The sequence below is a fragment of the Natrix helvetica genome (assembly GCF_964273705.1).
Source record: "Natrix helvetica genome assembly, chromosome: 4".
NCBI lineage: Eukaryota > Metazoa > Chordata > Lepidosauria > Squamata > Natricidae > Natrix > Natrix helvetica.
The window spans coordinates 126,128,119-126,149,240 of record NC_138550.1 but is presented as its reverse complement, the minus strand read 5'-3'; the positions used below and the strand labels follow the sequence as shown (position 1 = coordinate 126,149,240).

The following is a 21,122-nucleotide window of genomic DNA, read 5'->3' as shown; positions in this document are numbered from 1 at the left end:
TAAATTATATATATAAAACTGGATAAAATCCAAGAAGATAATATGGTCTATTACCTGACATGCAGACTGATTTTCAAAAAACATTACTGCGGTTATTTTAAAATTTAAATGTTAAAGTACAGTAACATTTATCTTTGTAAAATTCTATGGAGCAGCTATTGTTTCTATTTTTTAAGCATTTAATTTAAAAAAAAAACCAGGAGCAACAGATGTCAGCTAATCTGCAGTAAGCAAACTGAGGAATGATAATCAAGTTAATCAACAACAATCTCACACTTCCATATGGCTTCTCATCACAAAAGACCTCAAAGGGACAAACTATCTTCAAGATGGGTATCTATCCTACTTTTCTGCTCCAGTCACATAATCAGTATTTCCCTGAAAGGGATAAGATTTTCTTTATCGGCATTGAAAAACAGGCCTATTTACTACTAGCCAAAGGCTTAACACAAAGCAAAGAATGCCTATCTAATCTAAGCTACATAGGGAGGCTGAAAGTAACACACAATTAGACCTGGACAAGGGCATTCTGTTAACATCATCAGTTTACTCATATCCAAACTGCATGAGTAATTCTGAACAAGTAGTTAAGACTTGGATTACCCCTTACTTGGATGAGAATACTCCTTCTAGTACATACAGAGCAGCAACAGTACTACAGCATGCTGGGACACTAGCTAAGCACTAATTCTTAACACTTTCAAGAGGAGTTTTGTTCCTCCTAATGCATCTTCTTCAGTTTACCTCTTTGAAATATTTTGCTCAAACCTACACAAACCTAATATATCATGGCATGTCTACCAATTTTTCTCCAGCTTTTCAGAATTTATGATTCAGACATATGGTCAGAGAACCAGGAACATAAAATCACCTTCTACATAAATGTATTGTCACTACGTTAATTTGTTTGTCAATTGAGCATCTATTCTGAGCTATACTGTAGAAATATTTTTCTTATCTGACAATGATTTACTGCGCATGCCTCCTAACACGTTTCTTAATACGTCACACATTCTTGTATTTTCTTTCTGATCTTCATTTGCCTGCCGAAGGAGGTGGGCAGCAATTGTTCTTGCCAGAATGTAACAATTAGATAGATTTGTTTTGTTTTATTTTCATATTAAAGTTTGTTTTCATTAGAACATGTTTTCGGGTTTTTGTTCATTTCTTATCAAGAGATATGCTACTGGGAAGGGCTGCGATCCGCACCTCAATTGAAGGTGGGGGGAAAATTCCCTCCCTTCACATGTATGTGCAGCAATTTTTAAACTTCTGACTCCCCTTGTCTCTAGAATTCTTTTAGATTGCTATAAAATAAGTGCATCACAAAATCAATTACTTTATAGAAATATGCTGTTGTTTAACATTAACCACCCCCTGCACTCCCTTTTACATCAAAACTTTTATTATAAAGAATAAAACCAGACCCAAACAATTAAGTTGCCTCTTATTGGCTGAATGTCTTTTCTATAGGAATAAATTCTGTTTTCTTACAAACAATTTTTATGGATATGATCACACATTCTGAATTAAAACAGCCAATTGCAAAATATTCAAAATATTGAAATACCATCTTTATTATGATGAACCACACCTTCTTTCAAATTCGATTCAGTCTTCTTTAGATCATATGACATAATATACAAAAATAAATAAATAAATAAATAATAAATAAATAAATAAATAAATAAATAAATAAATAAATAAATAAATAAATAAATAAGCAAGCAAGCAAGTAAATAAATAAACTGTGGAAAGGAAATAAGAGGTGTTTGGCAGATACATCCAAACATGGAACATGTTCCCATCCTGTTTGTGTAGGAGGCACTATTTAAGGTGCTTCTGGATTGAAAGGATTAGCCGGTGACATTGCCTGGAGGACACCCATAAGGGCTCATTTCATGTCTTTGTCAAGGAGCTGGACCAAGTGACAGGAGCTAACCTCGTCACATAGCAGCACTCAGGTCTCCAATGTAGGATTCCTAAATTCCAAAACCAGCACTGTAACCATGTGATCCATTGCGCTCCTCATGGAACATGCTGTAACTTCAGTAATAATGCATAAATATTTATATAATTTATGAGCCTTTAAGTATTAGACTGAAAAATAATATCTACAGTACGTCCTACCATAGCAACTTCAAATATAATCTTTTCAGTAACACATTTTCATATAATCCAAACAGTGCAATGTCTCAGTATAAGAATAAATATCTATATACACTACTAAAACTCTAATGTCTATAACCGTGATGGCGAACCTATGGCACACGTGCCACAAGTGGCACGCGGAGCCATTTGTCAGGGCACGCGAAGCGGTGCCCTGTCAGCTGGCCAGCGCGCATGCACGCGCTGGCCAGCTGAGTTCACCTTTTTAAAAGCTATTTTTCGCCTTCCCCAGGCTCCAGAGGCTTTATAGGAGCCTGGGGAGGGCGAAAAGAGCCTCCCCCGCCCCCCCCCCGGAGGCTTCAGGGACCGTCCCTGAAGCCTTCGGAACGCTTAAAACCACGCTCCGAGCAAACAGGAAGTGACTTCCGGGTTGCTCGGAGGGTCGTTTTAAGCGTTCCGAAGGCTTCAGGGACCATCTGAGGCTTCCCTGATGCCTTCGGAGTGCTTAAAACCACCCTCCGAGCAACCCGGAAGTCACTTCTGGTTTGCTCGGAGGGTAGTTTTAAGCGCTCCGAAGGCTTCAGCGAAGCCTCGGACGATCCCTGAAGCCTTCGGAACGCTTAAAACCACGCTCCGAGCAAACAGGAAGTGACTTCCGGGTTGCTCGGAGGGTCGCTTTAAGCGTTCCGAAGGCTTCAGGGACCGTCCGAGACTTTCCTGATGCCTTCGGAGCGCTTAAAACCACCCTCCGAGCAACCCGGAAGTCACTTCCGGTTTGCTCGGAGGGTGGTTTTAAGCGCTCTGAAGGCTTCAGGGACCGTCCGAGGCTTCCCTGATGCCTTCGGAGCGCTTAAAACGACCCTCCGAGCAACCCGGAAGTCACTTCCGGTTTGCTCGGAGGGTGGTTTTAAGCGCTCCGAAGGCTTCAGGGAAGCCTCCGGACAGTCCCTGAAGCCTCCGGAGGGCCTCCGGGGGGTCGGGGGAGGCTCTTTTCGCCCTCTCCTATAAAGCCCCTGGAGTCCGGGAAGGGCAAAAAAAATGTAAAAATGGGGGGGGGGCGTGCGTTGTGCGCCCATGCGCACTGTGGGGGTCGCGCGTTGCATTATGGGTGCGGCACGCCTGCACTCGACCCCCCTGCGCTCCCCCCACTTGTGGCACGCGAGCCAAAAAAGGTTCGCCATCACTGGTCTATAACCTTTAACTGGGCAACGCTGTGTATCATAGGGCAAAACCTTTTGAATCAAGCTACCCCAAATAGGTTAAGGTACAGAATGCATCCAAAATCCAGGATGCATGACTCCCAGGAATTGAAATTTGGCACATTTTATAAAACATTTTATGACTTAACATTATTATAAAACATATTATGATATAATGCAAATTGTGTCAACTGGTGTTTTGACGGCACTAAATAGTTCAATATGGGCTACTTTCAAGGCAGATACATATGAATATACACCATAATTTTGAAGAACTTTTCACGCACTTTAGAAGACCTGCCATTGTTAAAACTCTGAGGAATCGAGTAAAGAAATATCTCTGAAACAATGAATGGATCACAGTATGCCCAGTATTCAGTAATAGAAGCCATAAAATTCTGATAGTATTTTGGAGGTAAAAGCAAAAAGGAACATGACAGGGAATCTCTCTTAATGTCCATGAAGCATAGGCGTACATTAACAGAAAACTAAATATTTTTTTAAAAGCCTGCATTTCATTTTTTTTTCATTTTTAAATCATGTTCATAAACAAAAGCAATATATAATCCATAGGCAGAATTTTGTACTAAAATGCCTTTAAGTCTAAATTTCTAGGATTATATTTCTCTGTTACACCTGTTTGAGATGTCTCATGTTTACTTCAAATTGGTAGCACATGGGGATTTTTATAAATTTTCTATAATCAGTTTTGGTGAATTGATTCTGCAAAGCCCTTTACATAGCAATTATAAAAAGCAGTTATCATATATAGTGACCTCAGGACAAAAGACAGTATGTATAACTGGTTATATATAAATGCTTCTGCTCAGACTTGAACTATCAAAAAGCATTACAAAACAGAAAGAAAAGAATTACAAACAGATTTGAAAAGTTTAATTCCATTTCAAAATATGGTTTATTACTATAAATTACTTTCTTAATTAAGTCTAATCACATCTTTTTTCAAAAAGGTAATTAACTCTAGAACATGGGTGTCAAACTCGCAGCGCCATGTTGCCGTCAAGTGATGTTTCATGATGCTTTTCCCATTCCTGGAGCTGGGGTGGGTGTGGCCTGCGTGCGACACATCTGGCCTACGGGCCACCAGTTTGACACCCCTGCCCTAGAACATAGTTCTAGTCAATATAGCCATAGGGGTTTTAAATTTAAATTTGGTAAACTTAGACTATTAATTTAGAATGTTTTCTGAAAGAATCATGTTGGCCTACCATTTTTTTTTATTTTTATAGTTCTAAATCCTAAAAAGTTACACAATTGACATAGTAGCAGCAGATGCATCAGCACTAATCCTCTATGCCCAGTAGGATATAATTTTAGTGGCGGTATCCCTTTATTTTAAAACTGGAAAGTAAAATTAATTAGAATGGGCGTTGGTCTTATCTGAGACACCGTTCTCTGGGCGGTGGAGATAGCATCCAGGAATGGGTTAACTCTGTCTGTTATCCAATCAAACTGAATCTGCAATCTTTAATGTCACACCTTCTCCGGTAGCTCCTCCCAGCTTTTGATGAAGGTATTGCTGCAGACAGATGTGTGATGGTGAAGAAATGTCTCCTCTGGGGACCCAGGACTGGACACCTATCTGGGTGGAGCTGAATGCTATCTCCACCGCCCAGGGAACAGGCATTTCAGATAAGACCAACACCCATTCTCCACAGTTGGTGGAGATAGCATCCAGGAATGGGACATACCAAAGCCTGGCTTGTCCTTACGGGTGGGCCATAGTCCGGTCCGAAGTCCCCTGAGCTGTGTTAACCCATTGCAAACACCACCTGCCAAAGGCAGCATCCGCTGATACGTAGCTGTCCAACTTGTAATGGCAGATAAATGGGAACGGAGAGGCCCAGGTGGCAGCTCAACAGACCTCTTCTATTGAAGCCTGTGTTGCCCATGACGCGGACGCGGACGCACTCCTGGTGGAGTGAGCAGTAATATGTCTTTGGGGTGGTAGAGACTGCAATTTATAGGCTTTCGTTATGAAGGCCCTGATCCAATAACCCCGAGAAGATGGTGTTGCCTTGCCGCTCATTGTGGCCGGCTGAAAAGGTATGAACAAGGCTTCTGTGCAACATTGCAAATATGTCCTTCTGATGTAGAAGCTAAGGGCCCTTTTGGCATCTAGCATGTGCCACTTCTTTTCAAGATGATGACCTGGTTCAGGACAGAGGTTCGGTAGTACCAACTCCTGGGCTCTGCGAAACCATGTGTTGAACCTCGGGACAAAGGATGGGTTGAGCTCAGCACTACCCTGTCCAAATGGAACAGAGGTCTTGTCTCACCGATAAGGGTGCCAATTCTGATACCCGCCTGGCTGATGTGATGGTCACCAGGAATGCCACCTTCAGAGGAAGGTAGAACAGGCAGGCAGTCATCAGGGGTTTGAAGGCCCCCCGGTGAGGGAGTTCAGTATTTTGATCAAGTCCCCAGTTGGATATCTGTGGACAACCAGAGGCCTGAGGTTGGTGGCACCCCACAGGAAACATTGGATAAAAGGGTGATGAGCCAGGGAGTCCAGAGACCCACAAGTCAATACAGAAGAGAGGGCCACTACCTGTCTCCTGAGAGTGTTGGGAGACAGACCGCTGTTCAGGCCCTCCTGGAGAAATTCTAAGACATGAGGGATGGAGGCCAGGCCTCTGAGGGGACTGGGTCCTTGGTCGAGCACTAGCAGCAAAAGGCCCTCCAGGTGGCATCGTAGAAACAATTGGTTGAAGACCGCCTCAATGCCTGGATCATCCTGATGACCCTTGTGGACAGATTGTCTGTGCTCAAGACCCTCTGCTAAATCTCCACGTGGTCAACAGGAACCACTGAGGATCTGGGTGGACGAGAAACCCTTGGCTAAGGCAAATACTGGTTTGAGGGATCCTTCAGGGTGGTGCCACGGAAAGGTTCATCAGGTCTGCGAACCATGGTCACCTGGGCCTATGAGGCGCCAGGAGCAGTAGCTCCTCCTCCTCCTCCAGCATCTTCCTGATGACTCTCTGGATGAGTGGAAGAGGAGGGAAGGCATACAGCAACCCTGGAGGCCATGGGCAGCGGAGAGCATCTACTCCCTCTGTCCTTGGAACTGCATACCTTGTGTAATAATGGGGCAGCTGGCTGTTCTCTGGGGTGTACTGGAAGGCTATACCGTTTGGTCAAGTCCCGAAATAAGTTCAGGTGTAGGTGCCACTCTGTGTGATCGAGCAAGTGGGGTGCCGCTGAGCCAGTCCATTTGATACCGAGATGTGTTTTGCCCTTATGAACAGAAGATGTGTCTCTGCCCAGAGGCCCAGTAGTTCGGCATCATGCATGAGGGAACTGGAGCGTTGTCCCACCTTGGCAGTTGATATGGGCCTTTGTGGCTGTGTTGTCCATGTGGACCAGGATGTGTCTGCTGGCTACGCAGGCCTGGAAGTAGACAAGGACCAGATGGACTGCCTGACGTTCCAGCCAATTTATGTTGTGGCTCAGGTCTGACTGGGACCACTGACCTTGAGCCATCATTGATTGTAAGTGTGCTCCCCAGCCGAGGACTTGAAGGGTTATATTCAGGTCCCTCTCTGCCTAGGTGGCTGATCTAGATTGAAGCAGGATGTCATCCAGATAGCACTGGATTCTGACTGGCCTGGTATGGAGATAGGCCGCTAATGCTACTAACAGCTTGGTGGAATACCTTGGGGGCCGATGAGAGACCAAAGGGGAGGGGCCTGTATTGAAAATGCTTCACTGCATAGAAGAAGCGGAGAAACTGCCTGTGAACGGGAAGGATGGGTACATGTAAGTATGCCTCTGTGAGATCCACCAATGTGAGGAAATTGGCCCTCTGGACGCCATCCAGGATGGTCAGGAGTGAGTGCATCTTGAACCACCAGTAGACAATGTGGTGGTTCAGGCGTTTGAGATCGAGAATCGCTCGCCAGCCCCCTGAGGTCTTTGAGATGATGAATAGGAGGGAGTTAAAACCCTGGCCCTATTGCTCCTCTGGAACTGGCTGGATTGCTTGGATCTCCAGAAGGTGCTGAATGGCTTGTTCCACAAGGAGCCTCCTTCCCCAATCCTAAGATATGGGACACCTGATGAAAAACCTTGGGGAGGTAGGAGAGAAACTCTAGGGAAAGACCGAATTTCACCGTCTCTCTGACCCAGCAGTCAGCAGTTATCTCCTCCCATTGGTTGGCAAAAAAAGCCAATTGGCTCCCGATGGGAAGGTTCTCCAGGCAGTCACCTTTGACGCTGGAAGAGGCGACCTCCCCCACTCCTGAAGGATCTCTTGGGTGGGAAGTGCTGTCCGCTTCTACCTGCCCTATCCTGCTGCTGACCCTGTCTGGAGGGGAGTTGTCTTTGTGGATGGGGGAGGTTGAATTCCCCGCCCGACCCTCAAAAGGGCAAGCATCAATAATAAGAAGCGCAGGACTCAGACTGTTGGTAAAGGGATGGCAATACTTTGCGCTTATCCCTAGATTCGACAAGGAGGGGCTCTACGGGAGCTTCAAATAGTCGATCCCCCAAGAAAGGGATAGAAACCAGACTCCACTTATTTCTGGCATCTGCTTGCCACTATCTGAGCCAGAGGAGGCATCTAGTCACCACCGAGGAAGCAATGAATTTTGATGCAAACCACACAGTGTTCAGAGATGCATCTGCAGAGAACTCCATTGCCACCTTCAATTTATTAATGTCCTGGTGGGAAACTAGTGTCACTAGGGGGAATCCTATCCTGCAATTGCTTCAACCAGAGCAGAGAAGCTTTGTTAAAGAAGGACACCGTGGAAGCTCTTATGCCCAGGCAGCAGCCTGGTGGCTCTTGACCAAGGTCTGTTCAGACCTCTTGCCCTCTGGGCAGAGGGCTTCCCCTGGGGCACCTGTTATGATTGAGGAGGTGGACAGGACTGCTACTGTTGGTACCTCTAGAATCTTGGCTAAATGTGGGCCAATGTTACAGCGGCATATAGGGCTGCAGCCATCCCTTATCTGATGGCCTCCGTAATAATGGCAACCATGTTGGGCGGCTGTACAGCCTCTGTAGGCTGTTGGGGGAAGAGGCCTGCTGCAGTTGGAGTAAAAGTGGTCTCCAGAATGGCGCTATTGTGGCTGGATGTTAGATCCCTGGTGGTTGGAGAACCAAAGAAATCCCCACCTTCCTCAGGGTATGATAGGGGAAGATCCTCCTCACAGTCTGGTGACATCTCAGCCTGCTGAGGGTTGTTGCAAATGAGGGGCAGATCTGCAAAGGGGTGAGGGCTGACCCTTCACCCCATGGAGTGCTGGTCTAATGATCTTCTGGCTGCTTTCCTCTGGGCTTTGGCAAATTCTAAGGCCTTCTGGTGCCGACTTTCCACCTTTTCCATGGCCTTAGAGGTCTTTTTAGAATGCCCTCTGGTCTGTGACTGAGGGACCACCTGCTTCTTTGCAGGCCTCAATACCAAGGTTCCTGCGACATCCCCCTCCTGGTGGGGGGGGGGAGATGAGGGGCTTCGGTTGCTGTGACTGAATCCCCCAAAATGGTGTCCACCATAGTCAGGACACCTTGTGGCAAGGTCTTCCTCCTAAGAATGCTCCTGCTACCCCTTTCTAAAAGGGACTGGCCCTTAGGTGTTTGAGGGAGTGGAGGGCAGCTGAGCAGCCTGCTATAAAGGGGCCATGTGGCTTCAACTCTTACCTGGCTCTGTGCTGCTGTGAAATGGGTGCCGATGTTGTTCTGCACCTCAAAATGGTGCCCATTGTCTTCGCGCCTTTCCAAAATGGTGCCCATCACTCTCGGGGAAAAACAAAATGGTGGCCGTTGTTGCTGGAGGCCTAAGATAGACTGAGCCTAAAAGCTACCAGAGGAGGCATGACATTAATGATTGCAGACTCAGTCTGATTGGACAACAGATGGAGTTAACCCATTCCTGGATGCTATTTCCACCAACTATGGAGAATGCTTAATAGAGTATATTAGTCCCAATGGGAAGATGAACTAAAATGCTATTTATGTTTAATTGCCACTGAAATCTTTCAAAGTACTGATCAGAGACTAATTAAATAAAGACTTAAATTCACCTTGAATATGGTATAAGTAGTCCTTGTTTAACTATCCCAATAGGGACCAACAACTTGGTTGTTAAGTGAAGTGGTCACTAAGTGAAACCCTGACTGTGCTTAGCATCTTATTTCTCCTTTCCTTTGCTTTTCAGGTCATAAATATGAAGAGTGGTCGTAAAGTTCCATTTTCATCACAGTCTTAACTTTGAATGGTCACTAAAGAAGGACTGCCTGCACTGATTGACTGACAGCTGCTGTTCAGCACATACTGAACCTGCTCCCTGCTGTTCATAAAGTACTTGCAGTACCACTGAACTGCAGCCATTTCCATTATTCAAAAAAAAGGACAAGCAAGTTTAGACAAGTGATTTAATAAATTTCCCAGCTACCCAAATGGTTATTTTATATTGAACTATTATTTTGCTAACTTGCCTTCTCTTGTAATTGTAGTTCCTCAAAGCTTAATCTGATTAAAAATGCAATATTACAGTTAGTATCTGTGCTATAAGAAGTGTCTTCTTGAATGCAGAACCAAACCCTTAAATTTACAACAGATGTGTACTGTTCTAATATATATACTGCGACAAGTCAAAGAGCCTTCTTGTAAACTAGCGATATGATGACTAACAACCCTGTTTCCATCAGAAGCCTTTAATCCTACGTAAGATGTCTGCACGCTAATAGATGTCACAGGCAAATGTTAACCAGTTACAGCTGGTTCCCAGCTATAAAAAGATTAATGAAAACACAAATACTAGCTTTTGCTACCCCCACCCTTCACCCCCTTAGCCCTACGTCAAGGCTGTGCAAAGGCATCACTTTCCAAGTGTTCTATGTGAATGAACTCCCTGCTCTGAACTAGCTTGGTCTGGCTCCTTGAAGTTTGTTTACTGCACAGCATGTGCAGAGACGCACACTGATCGGGGAGAAAACGGGGAAAGAGAAATCACATGATCCCTTGGCTCAGGCAATGGATATGTGCTTTTCTATAGCAAATAAGACCAGGAAGTAAAAGTGTGCTTTGGTGAAAGGGGAGGGAGGTTAAATAGGGAGGTTTGGGAAAAACTAATCTGAAGACAAAAGTGATTCAGTCTCTACTAGTTTCAAATATCACCAAATATGATATTTCAGTGAATGTGGAAATTAAAGGCTTAATGCTTTTAATTTTAGAAGTACAGAATATTATTTTTATTTCCCTGCTCTCCTGCAATTATGAAGCATTTACTTTGTCTGTTATATCATGACATTTAGACATATTCAAATTATTTTGCATTTTTAAAACTTATAAACTGCAACTTTATGTTCCCAGAACAAAACACTAATTTTGAATGATACAATGACCATGCTCCAAAGGTGCTTTTTCAAGAGGCAACTGGATTTTCTGGTTTTTCTTTGAAGATGTTTTGCTTCTCATCTAAGAAGCTTCTTCAGGTCTGAAGCCTTTTGAAAAAAACCTATGGGATAACCATGACCTGGAGGACTGAGAATCTCCATAGACCAGGGCTGTCAAACTCCGGGCCTGCAGGCCAGATGCATCATGCATTAGCCATGGCCACGCCCAGCTTAGTAAGGGGAGGAAAGTCCCAATACGTCACATAACACCGTTGTGACGATGTGAGTTTGATAACACCGCAATAGACATTTATAATGACCATGGCAACATTTGCTAGAAGAGACATTTCTCTTTATTGAGATGCAAACACTTCTGGCTAAAGAATACAGGTAGTCTTCAACTTACAACAGTTCATTTAGTGACCATTCAAAGTTACAACAGCGCTGAAAAAAGTGACTTATGACTGTTTTTCACACTTACAACTGTTGAAGCCTCTCCATGGTCATGTAATTAAACTTCAGATACTTAGCAAATGATTCTTATTTATAACATTATAAATTTATAAAAACGTCTGAATTATAGTAAGTTGTAGGAAGCAGTAAAAAGCTCAAACAATATACAATAAATCATAGTACTACATGCATTGCATATGAAATGATTCCTTCCATATTATTTCAAGGGTTCTAGGAGGCCATGATTGCCTTTGTTTGTTTTCTTTTACCGATTTAGGGAAATATTAGCTCATAACATATCAAATTCTATCTCTGTTGTCACTAGCTGGAATTAACTATGGAAAGGAGGGATGGAGTTCAGAAAGGATGTACATTTAGAGATTGGTAATTATTTCAGACAACAGTTTACACCTGTACATAAATTTCTTACAACTAGGAAATTAAAAATTCGTAATTTTGTTTTAAGGCATGCTGCCAAATATAACAAATCTGTACTGTATCTGTGCAGTGCAGACATTATGTTGGGAGACAGACTTTCTCAGAGCAGGAATCCTGAAAATGTCAGTAAATATCATTTAGCACTGGGTGTGAGAAACATAAAGCAGTACTTCTGTAAAACCTTGGAAAGAATGGGAAGAAATGGTGCTGGGCTTAAATTTGAAAGGGTATAAAAGAAAGATCAGCAGGCTAATAATTGGAAGCAACTCTGATTGAAGTAGCTTCAGATTTTTTACTAGCTTTGCCATGTTGAATTTTCCAGGAAGTTTCAGCCAAGTTTTTGCCAGCCTAAGGGTGGTTTGCCATTCATTACACACCCTTTACTTTGACAAGGTTGAAGTCTGAGCACATTCTTTCTGATCTTATACCATTGTTCGTTAGTTACACAGTTCTAGAGCATCAAATAGTGCCTAGATTTATTTAAGTTTATGAAGCAGAACCTATTTCTATGTTTTCGGAGTTGATCACACTTTTCAGAACTTAGAAAGGTATAAGTTTCCCTCCATGTTGCTTCAGGAATATTGTATGGCATGTCATATTACTGCGGTAATATGGAAATGTTCACATGGAAATGTTTATCAGTTCTTTATATATAGTGCAGGGGTGTCCAAACTTGGGAACTTTAAGACTTGTGGACTTCAACTCCCAGAATTCCCCAGCCAGCCATGCTGGCTGGGGAATTCTGGGAGTTGAAGTCCACAAGTCTTAAAGTTCCCAAGTTTGGACACCCCTGATATAGTGATACATTTACCGGGAAACATCGAGGTTATTTGTACAATTTATGTGGTTCTTCTATACTGGAGTTTCTAGAACTGGGTAGAAAAAAATATAAGTAGCTTTCCCTTTTAGAACAACATGGTAATTAGGTGAAGCAAGAAACTAACATAATTTTTACAATTTCTTTTGCAAACTTAAATTCTCATTGTAGAAACATTACAGATGATCCAAAACTGTAGGAGCCTTACTACTATTTCTGATCATTTTATTCTTCAAAGTGAAGGATACAATGCTTGAATTGCCATTTATTGCTCTATGAAGGCAACAGGAACACAGTGTTTTCACTGTATCTAGAATGCCTGCTGTATGCTATACATAGTATATAGAGGTGTTTGTCAATTTCATAATCAAGTAATTCTTGAACACTTCAAAGTTGAAATTCTATGGACCATGTTACTAACAGGATATAAACTATTTGTTGCTAGCATGCTAGCTGAAGCAGACTTTACTTTGCAGACTAAAAACTTCAGTTGATAAAAAATAAATTAAGAATGACTCATATCTGTATTCATTATGGAATCTATGATTAAAGTTAAAAAGTTTAACTTTTAGAGTTAAAAAAAAAGAAAAGAAACTGGAATAGAGGAAAATAAAATTTCTCCATTTGGGATACATGTAACAAAAGCCATTCATCTTATTACCCATCCTTATTTTCATCTATCTAAGACATGACAAGATATTAACAATTCAATTAAACAATTATATATGGAAAATTAAGCTAGCAGTCAAAAATTGTCACACAAAAATATCCATTCCCTAAGATAAATAATTCAACATAACAAAACATGGGAAATACTTCTGGATAGTTAAATACTTTAATTCATTTTCACAAATGCACATTTAAATTAAGGAAAAGCTTCAACTGAAGTACAATTGATGTTATTAGCCCATGGGTCTGCTCTGACATAGTATTTAAATGTACAGTTTGTTGAAGACAGTACAAAGAAATCAATGCTAAAGGGTAGGATATTAAACTTTTGGCACAGTCTGTACAAATTCATCCAGTCCTTATTTTATTACACTTGCAATCTAGTTTCAGATATACTCTTGTATTCGTTTTTCACTTTTTTACAAAGCAAGTGTCTTCTCCAACCTATTGGCAAAATGGGGAAGAGGTAATGCTCATAGATTTCTCCCTGCACTCCCATCCTTTCTATTCTTGACTTCCTGCAAAAATCTGCTCAGAAAACTTGAGGACCTTCAGAGAATGTGATAGGTAGCAGAGGGGCATATGAATATAGCACTTAGCAGTATCATTTAGACTTATATATCGCTTTACAGTGCTTTACAGCCCTCTCAAAGCGGTTTACAGAGTCAGCCTATTGCCCCCAACAATCTGGGTCATCATTTTACCAACCTTGGAAGGATGGAAGGCTGAGTCAAGCTTGAGCCTGGTGAGATTTGAACTGCCAAATTGCAGGCAGCCGGTAGGCAGCAGAAGTAGCCTGCAGTACTGCACTTTAACTACTGCGGCACCATGGCTCAATATCTTTTTAAAGGCAGGCATTCCTTAAGATAAAAGATCTGTGATAAAAAAATGCCATTACAGTTTGGGTCTGTCAAGTTTGACAATCTGTACATCTGAAAAAAGCAGAAACTGAGTCATACCATACTTCCACAAGAGGTTGACACAATGTAAGCTGCACAGTAACTTAAGGTTTGATATACCTAGTATTATAAACACACATCACACATAGACAACATACACACACACACATCCTACTTTTCCTTCATGAGTTCAGGAGGATGACGCACCTAGTACTCCCTTATTTTTACCTCCACAGAAGATAGTGGTTTGGTCTAGTGGTTAAGACACAAAGCTAGAAACGAGGAGACTGTGAATTCTTGTTCCTACCTTAGGCATGTAAGCCAACTGGGTGACTGTGGGTCAGTCACCGTCTCTCATCCCAACTCATCTCACAGGGTTATTGTTGGGGGGGGGGATAAGAAGGAGTATTGGATATGTTTGATGTCTTGAGTTATTTATAAAAATAATAAAGATGGGATAAAATTATTTTTAAAAAGTTAGAGACACATATGATTAAGAAAAATAATCAGAGTTCTACCGTATTATTAGTTGACTAGTCAAAATCTACCCTTTTATCTATTTCTATGAACCCTATAGCTAGAGTTATATATTAAACTGGAAAGCTTAGAACTATTGCCTTTAGAATCTCATTGTCAGGATTTGACAGTTCTGAGGAGCTACAGTAGAACGCTCTGGGAGAGAACATTTGAGGGATGTTAGGTTTTTTAGGATCTACCCCTGCTAGTTAATACCATTATAACGTATACCGTCACTGGTTATTAACCCTTGCTTTCTACTGTATATTATTAGAGCTATTTGAAGTACAACAGCCTAAAATATCAGCAATAAATAAATAAACAATAAATACATTTGTATCAGAACCTGCTATTCCAGGCCAGAAGTCAAACTTTTTGCATATTTAGTTGTTGTATTCAGCACAACATTTAAAAGTATGTTTCAAATTGTTATTCTCAAGAAGAAGTGTATGTAGGTTATACTGGAATAGATGTTAAGAGAATTGCTATGCCTTGTTGAAATTACTGATTAATATTATTACATTTCTTTTATTATAACAGACTCTCTATTCTTTATGCCCCCATAAATTATTCTACTAGATAATTCAAAGACATAACTGCATTTTGAACTTACTGTGGAAAGGCAATAGAGAATGAGTGTAATGCTCAAAGAATAGCAGGATTCATATAGAATCACTTAGAGAACTAGAAGTATGTTCTAATCTTGATAAGGCTGTACTACAAGTTGATATAATCACACTACAGATAGCAAGGTCTAGAATCAGCCTTCAGCCTATATAGAGCAAGGTCTAGAATCAGCCTTCAAAAAGAATTATATTTCAAGCAAGTTTTCACATTCAACTGTCAAAAGTGTCACACAAGGACTATAAGCCTGAACATTGCAGTATTTAAAAATTTTCAAATGTTGATACAAAATTATTTTAATTTTAATAACTATATTTGGATTTATAATCTCTAGCTCTCCAGATGTAACTGAATTGTAGAAGCCAAGAGTGAACGATGTTGGATACTATAAGTCTGCATCACAGAAAGCTTACAGACTGCAAACAGACTTTCAAAGGAAAGCTTCAATTTCCTAGAAAGTTCTTAGGAAGATTCTCAGTCATCCAGATCATTTATTCCAAGGGTGCTTTTTCAAGACGCAAATGGGCTTACTTGTTTTTCTTTGAAGATGTTTCGCTTCTCAAGGTGCTCTTGGATGAGAAGCGAAACATCTTCAAAGAAAAACAAGAAAGTCCAGTTGCCTCTTGAAAATGCACCTTTGGGATTCCTAGAAAGTTACATTCATGCTTTCAATGCTTTGATGAAATTTCCAAGTCTTTTGCTACTGAAGGTAAAAGGAGAACAAGTGTAGGATTTATGCTGTCAGTTTAAGGTTATGCTGGTGTTCTTTATTTTTGCTTAATATTCAAAATACTGCCTTCTAAAACCTTATTGGCATCCTTTATGTATTTAAAGGTTTTAATCATGTAGCAACTTTCACTTCTATCCTTCAGGCTGTACATATTCATTTCCTCCAATTTTCTGATATGTTTTGTCTTTCAAACTTTGCACCATTTTGCTTGCTCTGACTAAAGCTCTATGTAGCAGAATTAGGACCTCCTTTTTTCTGCTGACCCCTTTGCCCTGTACCCCAAAATACACTCCCGGTGAAGTGTTGAGGCTTGAAGCTAACAGGCCAATATTAAGACTCAGTTTTGGACTAGGATTCTAATCTCAGGATTTAGATGTTTGACCCTACAGGCCTGATGCCTTTGCTGTTGTTAGACTATTGCTAACCCATTGGCACCATAGCTATATAGCAGAACTTTCCAGTCTTGATCTCCCCTTCTGAATATTTAGGCCAATTAACCCTGGAACAGTGAAATCAATAGTAAATAAGATTCAGGGACATTGATCGTTAAAATGACATCTCCAGTACCTTTGAATTCTATTGCCAAATGCCAGATCGCCACAAGCCCTCTACTTCAGTCCAACTATACAGTACAATCTAACCCTAAGCAAATAGAGATGAGACTTTTCCAGAGTCCACTTTGATACCCTCCCATCAGTATCATTGGTGGGAAGATTTTGTGGGTCTCCTTATTTGCAGACTTTGCACTTGTGGATCTAGCAAGGTATTCTCAAACATGTTCTCATACAGTGTTCCTTTTATGATGCCCCAAAAGGTGATCTGATTACTGCAATCATTTGGCATCTAATGGCCGCTTTGATGAATTTTATGTTTATTATTTTTAAGGAATGCTAATCTCACACTCACATATCAGGCAGCCAAATATATTCACCAAGTTATACAACTGCATAAACCTTTACGTAGATATATCATTTCATTGTCTTGATTCCCCCCCTTCCCCTCCCCCCCAAATAATAGCTGTCTATTCACTTATTTCACAAACTCACTTATTTTTTCATTTTAAAGGCTGGTCAAACACTGTAGTAAAGATGTTTATTTCATTAATAACTGGTATTAGCATAATAAAGAAAATAGAAAACACTATCAGTAAAATGTGATTCTTTGCTATAGCTTTGGAGATCTGGATTACCTGTTTGGTTTATAACTGATTGCCTTACCCTATATGCTGTTACAAGATTCCTTTACCTTATACCGTGTAGCAAACTGCTTGACTAAAAATAATGAGAGCATGAGAGAGAAAGAGACAGGCAAGTTTGCTACAAGGACACAATAAATTTACTGTGCACATCCCTAACGTATTCACAATATAATAAGACATGCCAAATTGTTTTGTCCAACTCCTGAGATGCAAAGTACACTCCTTTTAGGGGGATCCTATTATCTGCCTTCCAGCAGAGCAGATGGAAAATGTTAAATTGAGCATGCAAGAAAATAATGTTTAGGCAGTTCCAAAGTAAAGAGACATTTGGCCGATTGTGGACTTTGTTTCAGATTTAAATTCCAGTGTTTACAACTGTAAGAAACTAATTCAACTAATTTTGTGATTCCAATCCAAGACTTGTTGTTTAAGAAATGCCCTGACTTGATCATATGATTCTATTTTTAATAGAAGTAGTATATGTCATACAATACCAACAGATATCAAAACAATTATCAAGTAATGAAATGTTAAAATCACCTTCTATTCTTCAGTGGCTAAATCTTAACTTGATCATTCTAGGATGTCTTCTTTTAGATCATACTAGAGCAGTGATGGCGAACCTATGGCACGCGTGCCACAGGTGGCATGCAGAGCCATTTGTCAGGGCACGCGAGGCGCTGCCCTATTAGCTGGCCAGCGTGCATGCGCGCGCTGGCCAGCTGAGTTCACCCTTTTTTAAAGCCATTTTTCGCTCTCCTCAGGCTCCAGAGGCTTTATAGGAGCCTGGGGAGGTCGAAAACAGCCTCCCCCATCTCCCCAAAAGCCCTCCGGAGGCGTCAGGGAAGCCACTTCCGGTTTGCTCGGAGAGTCGTTTTGAGCGCTCCGAGGGCTTCAGGGACTGTCCGGAGGCTTCGCTGACGCCTCCGGAGGGCGTCTGGGGGGGGGAGGCTGTTTTTGCCCTCCCCAGGCTCCTATAAAGCCTCTGAAGCCTGGGGAGGGCAAAAAAAGCATGTAAAAATGGGAGGGGGAGCACCTGGAGTGCGCACATGAGCACTGTGGGCCGCGCAATGCATTATGGGTGCGGCACGCCCATACACGACCCCCCTGCGCTCCCCCCACTTATGGCACGCGAGCCAAAAAAGGTTCGCCATCGCTGTACTAGAGTATATTCAAATTTGGCACAATGTGAGTCAATGCACAATTCCCCATTGGCTGGAAGAATGAAATGCAGGCACATTGGGACAATACAGAAACACACATATACCGTACTTCCTAGTTCTAGCAATCCCTATGAGACAGTCTAGTTTCCAGATTTGCTACAGAGGTTTAATTTGCTAGACTCCCTCAATCTACAACTCACTGCTAGAGGAAGCTGCTACACTATTCCCACTATTTTTTCAAGCTGACAAACCATTTATTTACATGTTCCTTCCTGTTACAGGCATTTATAACTGCAAATTTAATAACTGGATACTGTTTCTCCTTCCATATTTTATTCTTCCCAGGGATGTGTGATGTGCACAGGAAATCTCTAAATATCATTTAATTCATCTATCAGTGCGGATTTGGATCAATCTCTGCCATCTTGGTCTTCCATCTAGAATTTCGGAAGATGGGTTTATTCTATCTTTGCAAGGCACTTTTATCTATTAATATATATTACCATACAATAGATAAGTTGTCAAAATTGATTACATTATTAGCTGTGGCAAATAAAAACATTCAATCATTCTTTGGTCAGAATAAAATTGCCAGTATATATCATTAAGTACTAAATGTAACTTCACAGAAAATGCTTTGCTGGGGACTTCAAAAATATTAAAAATAAGGTATGGAATTGAATGTGTTCATGTGTGGTATGTGATATTTTACAAGGCCACAAATTCCAAAGGGTAGAGAAAGATTATCACAGAAATATAGAAGCAGTATTATATTCTGTACGAATCACAATTGTTCCTTAAACTTCAAAGCAGAATCTGATTGTTTTTCTATCTGTAGCTGATACATTCAGACAAAAATAATAAAGCAACCTGACTAATATTTAAAACAGCTCAGAAACAATTAAAAACATATTTCATTTATAAGGCACTTCCATCAGGTATCAAATGGTGTTCAGAGAGCAACATTTAAATTGTCTGCTTCTAGTTTATCTTGCATTAAAAATATGTATCCCAGAAATATTAACAATGTTCTTTAAAATCATACTTTCATGAACTGTTTTGTTTAGAAACATTTAGCTGGGGAAAAAAATAATGGTATGCTGTAAACAGAATGGGAATTGCCCACACACAAAAAATGAAAAGGCAGCTAACATTTGCTAACTCAGAAAAATCCTTTCCCTCTCATCCCTCTTGAGTCTCAGCAAATACCAATTTAAAATGAGTCTTGTGTAACTCAAAATTTGACTTTCCTTAGGGCAAACACTACAAATTACCTCAATTCTAATTTACCTACCTTGAAACATTGACAATAGCATTGGAAATACTATCTTTACTCAGATGAAGATCTGGCAATAAATTTAATTATGTTTGACCTAAGATAAAAGTAAGCTGACATATAAACTTTTAACATATAAGTTAAAAATTATAAAGGAGTTTATGAACAATTTAGATTGAATCAGGTAGCCCATTTAGAATTGCATAAATGAAAATTCTATAAGACTTATTAATCATTCCTTCTAAAATTATTGATTTTCTGGAAGGCAAATTAAAATGTATATATTCCTCATTTTACTTTCCTATACTTTCCAGACCTCATATAAATTGCTAAATATTTTGAACTAGGTTGCTTGCCACTAAAAGGCACAAATTATCAAAAACATATAATGTAGGACTTAAATCAGGCTGTAGGTTATTATTGCTAAATAACTAAATTATTCAAAATTTATGCACCATGGTAAACCAGGGCAGATACAACCTAGTCTTTTAATAAAGTGGCCTATAAACAAATATTGTATTTCTGGGACAACTTTTGAGGCAAAGATAAAGGATCTATATATCATGCTATATAGGATCTTTATAGTTGGATGTTATCACCAATCTTTATTTTTAGCAGTAGAAAACTAGGGTGTTTTTTTCCCCCTGCAGAAAATAAAAGTCAACCCACATGTTCCTATTAATTTGTCTGATAAGAATTTTTATAGAAATAGAGTTGAGACATTTTAATGTGTATTTTAGCAACAGCAACAGCAATCTATCCATTCATGCAATAGCTACAAAGATCCACACGGCATTAAGTAACTGAAGATTTTATATATGGTTTTTCACAACAAACAGCTATGGGTCCAGATGACATATAATTCAAAGCCATGTATGATTTGCAAACCACAGAAGCTTGATTCATAATAAAGAAATATAAACAAAACACTTAATACAATAGGTGATTAAATGAAAAACTCAAGGAGAGAACCAACCTAAAACTAAGGAGAAATTTCCAGACAGACTAATTAATCAGTGGAATGACTTGCCTCGAGAAATTGTGAGTACTCCAATGCTGGAGGTTTTTAAGAAGAGATTGGACAAAACATTTTTCTGAAATGGTATAGGTCTCCTGCTTGAGCAGGGGGTTGGACTAGAAGACCTCCAAGGTCCCTTTTAACTCTGTTATTCTGTTATCAATAAAACTATGCAATCCAAATTCATGTAATTTCTAATATTGCTTTATCAATATTACCATAAAACATTTGGCTACTTCACAGAGAACTGAATAATACTATACATTTTTAAATGTATAATGTGAATACCCTTTTTGGTAAGCAGGAATTAAGTCCATTGCTATCTGACAATAAAAAGAAAAGAGATAAGAACAAGAAAAGAGATTGCTGATATTGCGAAACCTGAAATTATGCATCACATTGCTTTTGTAAATAGTGAGCCACAGAAAGGATTTAGAGTTTGAGAGTTTGTACTCTCAGTATCTAAGTCCCTTTATTGAAAGGTTAACATCTAGGGAGGGGGAGGGGGAGGGGGAGGGGGAGAGAGAGGGAGAGAGAGAGAGAGAATATGAAGGAAAAAATAAGACAAAAAGGTACCGTATTTTTCGGAGTATAAGATGCACCGGAGTATAAGATGCACCAATATTTTGAAGAGGCAAATTAAAAAAAAAG

At 40.4% G+C, this 21,122-nt stretch overlaps 1 protein-coding gene across 4 annotated transcripts in view; it reads right to left on the bottom strand.

Annotated features, from left to right (window-relative positions):
- The window catches only part of SPIDR (scaffold protein involved in DNA repair), a 178,006-nt gene that overhangs the window by 46,005 nt on the left and 110,879 nt on the right, over nt 1-21,122 (bottom strand). The window lies entirely within an intron of this gene.